This window comes from Octopus sinensis, linkage group LG12 (genome assembly GCF_006345805.1).
Source record: "Octopus sinensis linkage group LG12, ASM634580v1, whole genome shotgun sequence".
Classification (NCBI taxonomy): Eukaryota; Metazoa; Mollusca; class Cephalopoda; order Octopoda; family Octopodidae; genus Octopus; species Octopus sinensis.
In genome coordinates this window covers 39,016,719-39,026,836 of record NC_043008.1, presented here as the reverse complement: position 1 = coordinate 39,026,836, position 10,118 = coordinate 39,016,719, and positions in this window count along the sequence as shown.

The window sequence follows — 10,118 nt, the reverse complement described above, 5'->3', positions numbered from 1 at the left end:
AAGAGGCCAGGCCTGACCGGTTTGAACATAAAAGAGGTAGAATATTTGGGCCAGATATGGCCGGTTTAAATGCCAAAAGGAGAAACATATCAATTAAAATCTTCCTCGCTACAGGGAGAGGAAGCCACTCTGTCACGTGTTAACATCATCAGATGATCTAGTTCCTATTCCCAATGTTTCAATAATGTGAAGTGTCATCATGTAGTCATCATCATTTAACATCCATGTTTCATGCTGGCATGGGTTGGACAGTTTGACGACGAAGAATTACTTGTTATGTCCAAATATACAATGAAACATCAATGCTTCATTGCATATATATGAGCAGATAAAAAAACAATCCTAGTGACTGCCTGCAGGCGAGTATGAATTAGTAATGTATACCATGCTTTCGCTCATTATTTTAAGTGTCTACATAGTTACAAGCAGATAGACACTCTACTGACCTTCTCACCTTTATCTCATAATTTTGTTGATCCAAACACCTGATTAATAATTAAAGAAAGTAGTTATTTTACTAAGACTGTTCAAATTGATTATGTGTATTTCATTGGGAACATGACTATAAAAGAATTTAGCATCAAATTTGATTTCAACTTACATTTTCCACAGCTATTCTAACAACAGTGTAATAATACTTCTGTAACCTCTCAGAGGAAACATGACTCCTCCTTCACTCCTCTCCACCATTCATTTATGGTTTGAGAATAATTCTATAATTGTTGTAAACTGGAATGGAACTTACTCTCTTTCTGCTCACATCCATTCTCCATTTATGCTACTTGGTTTGCATCTTTTAGAGAGATAGATTAGATATAATAAACTCAAAGAGCAACTAGAAAGTGAATGTAGTATCTAACTTAGGATGTCTCATAGATAGTGGTGGCAATGGTGTTGGAGGTGGTAGATGTGGTTATCATGGCAGTGGTGGTGGTGGTGTAGTGGTGACAGTGGATGTGTATGATGGCAGCAATTATAGTGTTGGTGTTTTTGTAGAGGTGTTGGTGGTGGTGGCGGCAGTGGATGATGATGATAGTAGTAGTAGCATTGATTATGTTAGGATGTCTCATGGATGGTAGTGTTGAAGATATTGCAGAGTGTAGTGGCGGTGAAATTGGTGATTTTGAATATGATGCTGGTATTGGTCTTCGGGTTGTGGTTGCAGAAGATGGTTGTGGTGGTGACATTGGAGGTTGTAGTAATGGTTGTAGTGGTGGTTGTGAAGATGATTCTGATATTGATAGTCTTTGCATTGAGGTGGTGGCAGAGTCAGAGTAAATAATAAGAGCCCAGTTAACACAAGATTCTTAAATTTCGGAGATCATAAGATAGAGAGCAAGAAGTGTTCCAATACTGGCCCAATTCCTACACCCCAGATTCTTCAACTATTTTATAAGAAAGGGGTTAATGGCAGGATAGGGATTCAGCTTAAAAATAAATTGTATAACAAAAAATACATAAATAAATTACTGCTCCAACGATGTAATTTTTGTATGTGTGTATGTATGTATGTATGTGTGTGTGTGTGTGCGTGTGTGTGTGTGTGTGTGTATGTATGGATCAAAACAGTTTGATTCAAATTCTGTGGTATATATTCATACATACATATACATGTATATAACATATATATATATTGTATGTAAACATCTTTTATATATATATAATGTATGCATCTATAATACACACACATTATAAATATATACACATATATGCATATGCATTAGAATATGTGTGTATAGGTGTATATATATATATATGCATATGTTTGTATACATGTGTGTGTGTGTGTATAAAAATAAATATATGCATATATCAATATATGTGTTTGTGTGTATGTGTAAAAGTTTCAAATTCTATAAAGCAATGCAAACAATAGAAAATAATTTAAACGTGGCCATTTACAAACGAATAAGTTTCAAATTCTATAAAGCAATGCAAACAACGGAAAATAATTTAAACACAAATTTTATATATACTCAGACTTTCAAAAAGAATTTAGCTGTTTAGGATCTACACAAATTTTAATTTAGCTGTTTACGATAAGCGGATGTTTACGTTACAAAACGAATAAGCAGAAAATGATATAAGCTCAAAACAAAGAATACCATTGGTTAAAATTCGAATAATTAAACTACGTTAAACTTAGAAATTAGAATTTCGTTTTCAATTTGGTTTACAATAATGTTTTCTTTTGACACATTCTACCAGTATACGAAGCTTCAAATTTTCTAGTTAACTAGAAAATTCTGTCCATCTTTTAGAAAAGATCCAAGGTAGATATACATGCATATATGTGAGTATATGCATATATGAGTTAGTTTCTCTGTGTGAAGTAATTTAGGAAAAGAACCTATTTGGAGTTTGAATCTGTATCAGACAACAAATAGTATCTTCTTGTAGTAGTTCACAGATTATGGAAAGAAAATAAAAAGGGAAAGAAAGAGAAAAATCATTAAATATTCCGGCTATTTCTCTGGTGAATTTATTTGATTTCTCCTCGAAGAAGGAAACTCGGTAACATACAAATCTCGTATTTGATGAAAGGCAATGTCAAATTGTGCTTCGCCAGCAATACCCGTGTGTGTAGTGATAGACGTTGATATCATCACCATACACCCGTCTTATCACAATGGTTTAATGATGTTCTACAATGCTCTTATCCGAGTGATGTGTAGAGTCTATTCGTATATATTTCGTAGACTATGTACTTATATGTGTAACTATGTAACTATATGTGTGTTTGTCTGTGTGTATGTGTATACGTGCACACACACCTACATGCTTTTGCACGTACATATACATACATACGCTCACACATTTTCATTTATATATATATATATGACAAATTAAGGGGAAAGAATATACACAAATGCAGATTATATATATATATATATATACATACATATATATATATATATATATATACATTTTATATATATATATATATATATATAATATATATATATATATATATATATATATTATATATATATAAATATATGTATATATATATATATATATATATATATATATACATACATATATGTATATATATATATATATATATATATATATATATATATATATATATATATATATATACGTACACATGCATGATATGTATTTAAACACACATACGCACATCTGTCTATTTATATATATATATAAATCTCTCTCTATATGTGTATGTGTATATAGTGAGAGGAGGAGAGAAAGAGAGAAAGAAGGAAAGATTTATCAGGTGTCAGCTGATGATTCAATCCTTTGCTACGCAAACTTTCACGCCTATTCTATAATACTATCTGATCTGGGTTGTTATACCTCACGACTTTGCAACGGCAAGTTTCTCTGAGTAGGAAGATAAGGTACATAATTCTTCCGTTACATATTCCTTGTGATCTGCACATTTGTATATCCGGTCGTATTGAGTTATCTAAAAGTCATGTTATCTACATATGAACCGCTGATCTCAAAGTGTTTGCTATTGTCGGGTTTGTTACACTCATCTATCAGTTGGACATGTTGTTTTAATTGAGATATTGATTATATTAGTGTCTACGTTCATGCTAAAAGGTTGATTTGACCTGGTTACCTCTCTCCCTTTGATTTGTTTGTGGTGTAGGAAAGTCTCCATCCTAATTTCAGATCGTGGTATCTTTTACAAAGTTGCTTCCTACTAAAACTTAGCGCGTACAAGGAACGATTAAAAAGAGAAAATAATATACAATGAACAGCCAATGTAACAGAAGAACTAGGAATTGAAATGCAACTTGGTTTGATCCAACACTCAACATAAATATAGCCACTAATATTGCCAAGAACTTTTGAAAACAAGTATGACAAGATTTCCCACCCCATCTCAAACACAACAAAATCTTCAACACCAATAATTGCAATGTCTACTGTACATATCTGAATAAAACTCTTCCGAAATCGCGCACAACAATAAATCAACAAAACACAACATGCGGATGTATAGACGATAGCAGGACAAACGGCAAACAGGACAAAAACAATATATACATATAGTAAATCCAAACATGAAAACACAAAGAGAAAACACAACAACGCGAGGACGTGGAACAAGTATAGTATTATTGGACGCTCAGGAAAGGAAGGAAAGAAAGATGGTTTAACGTTTCGAGCGAAGCTCTTCGTCAGAAACATAGGAAAAGGAAAGATCCAAAGAAAGGAAGACGGAGGGAGAAAAATCGCCAACGGTACACACGCGGTCTACATACATACAAGTTGGTATCAAAATGTTCCCGGACTAGTTAAGTTTAATAAAAAATAACTTATTTACCTAAGTTTTTTAATTATCTCCTTCGAAATAGTCCCCTTACGCTTCAATGCACTGTTCTCAACGTAACTTCCACTTCTGAGAACAGATCTGGAAGTTGTTTTCTGTAAGCGAGTAGAGTACCTACAATTCGCTCTGGGTCTCAACAAATGTGTTGAAACGGTGACCTTTGAGCTGCATTCTTATCTAAGGAAAAGATTGAAGTCCGCAGGTGCTAAATATGTTGTTTTGGGAGAGAAAGTCACGAGTGAGCAGAGCTCGGTGACGGGGTGCATTGTCGTCGCGAAGGATCCAATTCTTCGCACTCTACAGATCCAGTCGCTTCCATCAAATGTCTCTCAAACGTTTCAAAATGTCGCAGTCGAACACTCGATTGGGAGTCTGGCCTTGGGGAACGAATCCTCTATGCACAATACCGTATTTCCGCGGACAACGCTCGTACCAGTTCTTCCAGATCCCTCATCGTCTTCTAGGGACGTGCTTCCGCTCTTAAAGCGCCTGTGCCCCTCTAAACATTACGTATGACCCTTTGCCTCGCGAGCTGGTTGAAGGTGGCGAGCTAGCAGAAACGTCGGCACGCCGGGCGAAATGCTTAGCGGTATTTCGTCTGCCGCTACATTCTGAGTTCAAATTCCGCTGAGGTCGACTTTGCCTTTTGTACTTCCGAGGTCGATTAAATAAGTACCAGTTACGCACTGGTGTCGATGTAATCGACTTAATCCGTTTGTCTGTCCTTGTTTGTCCTCTCTGTGTTTAGCCCCTTGTGGGTAGTAAAGAAATAGGTATTTTGCCAGTCTTCGCGTTCTGGGTTCAAATTCCTCCGTTAGTACGCTCAGTGTCTCTGTAGCAGACTTCCCAAGTTTAACGCAAAATTTCACGTTGGCTTTTTGATCCTGTCCATGACAAAATCGCAAAGTACAGCATATACGTAATCAGAAAAACACAAATTTCACAACTTGCTAAGTAAACAGCGATTTCACTCGGAACACTGTCTCGTGAAGGTCACCGCTAGCTGTCACTACGCAGGTGGCCGTGTGCCGCCATCTGTTGGCGCGATACAGATCTAGTCCTGGAACGTTTGATACCACCTCGTATTTTCAATGCAAGGTAGATAAGAATTATTGTTTTATTTAATTTAATTAATCATAATCTTATTAGCGAAACAAAAGTTGGATTATAGCGGAATTTTCACTCTGAGTCATAATGTATTAATAACCACATCCTTTATCATGTTTTAGAAAAAACTTCTTCTATATCATTAATATTAATATCATATATTTTCCTGGCAATCTTCTTTATCGTTTACACTTAAATCTGTTAACGATATACATTTCGTATATCATTCTGATGTCACAAATAAATCGTGTACACCTGTTTATAGTGCGTTATTCACATTGTGGTGTGATTCAAAGAGCTCAACGTTAACACCTCTCATCATCATCACCACCGTCATCATCACCATCATCATCATCATCACCATCATCATCACCACCACCACCACCACCACCACCATCATCATCCTCATCATCACCATCATCACCACCACCACCACCACCACCATCATCATCATCATCACCACCACCACCACCACCACCACCACCACCACCACCACCATCATCATCATCACCACCATCACCACCACCACCATCATCATCATCGTCATCATCGTCATCATCATCATCATCATCATCGTCGTCATCATCATCATCATCATCATCATCATCATCATCATCATCATCATCATCATCATCATCATCATTATCATCTTCGTTGTTGTTATATTTTTTTATGCCGCATGTTTTCCCATCCATACACGATTTTTCAATCACCTGCTTGTTTGCTGCTACACCAACTTACGTTAGAGGTTATCAAATGACATAGATTTCCATGCACAAAACCATTCATCCGAATGAATCACTGAACCAGTTTCATATTCTCTCTTAATGATGATGATGATCAAAGAGTGGTTGATTTTCTTGCACTGCTGCACATGAAGACAGGGGCAATCAGTTCTAGATCTGTGATTCCTTTTCCATTGCATCACAGCGGCATTATCTTCAGTGAGAGATGAACCCAGTTACCGTTTAGTTTTCTACCACCATTATTATTTCTTTCGAATAACAAATCTTCCTTTGTCGATTTCCGTGGGTTTAACATCTCTATCGTCAACTCTAAATTAAAGACGATAAGAAGCGAAGCCTTACACACTTCACATATAATGCACATCTCTCAACCCTTATACCAGTCAGTTATAACACTCGTGCACATTCCTTTTGGGCACATTACTGTACTGATTTTCCGTCACCAAAATCAGTGCCAGTTTTAAAATTATGCACGCATACATAGCAGTTTAATCTATAGTAGAGGAATGCGTTTCTCTTCTGGGCACAACTTCAAGTTTGGTCTCCGTTATGGGGATGCTAACGTATACGTCTATATTGTTTGTTCCTTATCGAGTTATGCCTGGCTCATAAGGGCCGGTTTCCCGGTTTCCTTGGCGTATAGGTTCCCCACCTGGATGGGACGACGATCCGTCGCAGGTGAGTTGCAAGATGCAGGAAGAAAGAGTGAGAGAAAGTTGTGGCGAAAGAGTCAGCAGAAGTTCGCCATTACCTTTTGCAGTAGCCGCATGGAGCTTAGGTGTTTCGCTCATAAAAACACAAATCACCCGGTCTGAGATTCGAACCCGCGATCCCTCGACTGTGAGTCCGCTGCTCTAACCACTAGGCCATGTATCTCCATATACGTCTTTATTCTTTACTGTCTCGCTTCATTGGGTTATTTGTTCCAACTCAAGGGCTGCGGTTATGTTGCAGCACCGGCTATGCAGTTAGTACTTTTACAACAGCTCAGGGCTTTTGACAAATGAGTTTGATATCGCTGCCCTCGGTTGTGTTTCTTGTTTTGCGTTGAGTCGTCTGGAATCGCATATATTAGAGTATTTGGCTGTTTCTTGAACACATTCACATTCACATTCATTACTCTTTACTCTCTTTTTCTACTCTTTTAATTGTTTCAGTCATTTGACTGTGGCCATGCTGGAGCACCGCCTTTAGTCGAGCAAATCGACCTCAGGACATATTCTTTGTAAGCCTAGTACTTATTCTATCGGTCTATTTTGCCGAACCGCTAAGTTACGGAGACGCAAACACACCAGCATCGGTTGCCAAGCGATGTTGGGGGGACAAACACAGACACACGAAATATACACATACTCATATACATATACATATATACGACGAGCTTCTTTCAGTTTCCGTCTATCAAATCCACTCACAAGGCTTTGGTCGGCCCGAGTCTATAGCAGAAGACACTTGCCCGAAATCTACGCAGTGGGACTGAACCTGGAACCATATGGTTGGTAAACAAGCTACTTACCACGCCTATACAATTACTCCTTTGTTTGGAAAGATAGTGAATAGCAGCAGGGCTTTGCGTCTTAGACTATGGTAGTATGCTGTCCTAATTTCTGATGATGATGGTAGGACATTCGGGACACTGCAGTGATGATAAATTCGGAGTTTTGTACAGCTCTCAATACTGTAGTTTAGTCCCTTCAAGGATTTCCGTCTATAGATCACTGCTTATCTTTCCCATCTTCTCTCCAGTGAGTAGAGTTTAAACATCAAGCTTTTCCAGTTGCTTAGCTGTTGCCTGAGACGAGATAATCTCCTTGATGAAGCGTCGCTGTATTGTTTCTTCATGTGCAGTTATTTTAATAATGTACAGCGACACAATCTATGAACAATAGTACAGGCGACAGCCTTTTGTACAACGTTTTCATTTTGGTAATATGTACATGAAAAGAAGCTTCATTTCTCATATTTACCCACTTTCCAGGTCATGACTGATAGCGGCTCTAGAACTGTAACCCCTCCAGTCAATGTGTATATATTTGTTTGGGAGATTTTGTGTGCCAAAAGCGAAAAGCTCGGGATTTTCCAGCGTTAAATTGCAGGCCCAAGATTACATTAAAGACTTGCAGTAGTTTTGCAGCATAACCGAGGATCTTCATTCTATTTTGCATTACCAGCGTAGTTAGTGAGAGTGGATGTTTGTATAAATGAGGGCATATCCTACAGAACAACCAAGATAGTTCCCTATATAGCTCCACTCAAAATCAGACTCTTCTTTGAGAGAACACAATAGAGCACAAATGTCTGACTTCTTGCTCTTAAAAAAGGTATTTAACTGATTTCCCAGCACCCTAATTAGGCCGAGACAAAACGGTGTGGGCTCACAACAGATTGAACAAATTTATCGAAGGCTTTCGCAAAATAAGTACATATAATAGATTTGGGGTGTTAATAGATATAGATATACTTGAGGTGTTAATAGATATAGATATATTTGGGGTGTTAATACATATAATAGATTTGGGCTGCAGGAGCTGTGCAAAGAAGCTTCTTTCAGAGTGAGAACTGTGCTGTTAGTCAGCAAGTCATTTTCCAACTTGACTTTTTTCTAGAATAATCCACTTACATCTGGAGTAACTTAGTATCATGTATCTGGAGTAACTTAGTTAACGCTCGTTAACATTTATTACGGAAGATTGCAAAGAATCCATTGGGACCTGTTTCAGACATAATGCTCAAATGTAATCTTTTGCATCAATCGATGGATGTTTGTCGCCTACCTAAGTTGCGCTCTTGTGGCAAAGAACTCACTTTGCCGAACTTGGAAATAATACTTTGTCACAAAATGTTTCTCCGTAAATTTCTAGAAAACTTCTTGGTTTGTTTGTATATTGTCTATAGCTCTGGTTTCTCAATTTGATATTTTCTCTCTCATTTTGTTTTCATATGATTTTGTTTCATAATTCTTGGCAGAATTATTCGTCGTCTCTTAATTTACTGTTTAAGCGATTTCAAACCTATGTTACATACATACATGCATACATACATTCATGTAAATATATCTATCTATCTATCTATCTATCTATCTATCTATCTATCTATCTATCTATCTATCTATCTATCTATCTATTTATTTCTTTTCTTTTTTCTTTTCTTCTTTCTTGCTTTTTTTCCTTTCGACGATCCCTTTTGATCGTAAACCTACCCCATTTTTTTTCTCCCTAAAAAGAAAAGCTCTACTTTGTAATTTGTCCCGTTTGTGTCCAGTCCTGTGTGGCTAATAAAGAAACATATCTATCTATCTATCTATCTATCTATCTATCTATCTATCTATCTATCTATCTATCTATCTATCTGTCTGTCTGTCTGTCTGTCTGTCTGTCTGTCTGTCTGTCTGTCTGTCTATCTATCTATCTATCTATCTATCTATCTATCTATCTATCTATCTATCTATCTATCTATCTATCTATACATACATACATACATACATACATACATACATACATACATACGTATATATCATAATATAAATATACTTATGTAAATGTATGTATAATGAATATATGTACTCATGAATGAATTTGTATGTATATACGTGAGTACGTTTGCGTGTGTGCTTGTATGTACACATGCATACATACATGTATATAGATATATGCAAACATACAAATAACATGTATACATGTATTATTCATTTATCTCTGTGTTTGCATTTGTATCTACCAAGGAAGTAGAAGTTGTTCTCTATCGATACACTGCGCCACAAGCAATGAAGCAATATAAATTGAAATCGGAATTGCATCGGGTGAACTACGTCTTCTATGATTAGATAAATTGACAAACAACAGTTACGCAACATACAAAGATAAAAATAATAATAATAATAATACTGATAACATTTCAGAAATAGGATCTAAATATCTACGAAATATGCTAAATGAAAATGAGAAAATTAAATATGC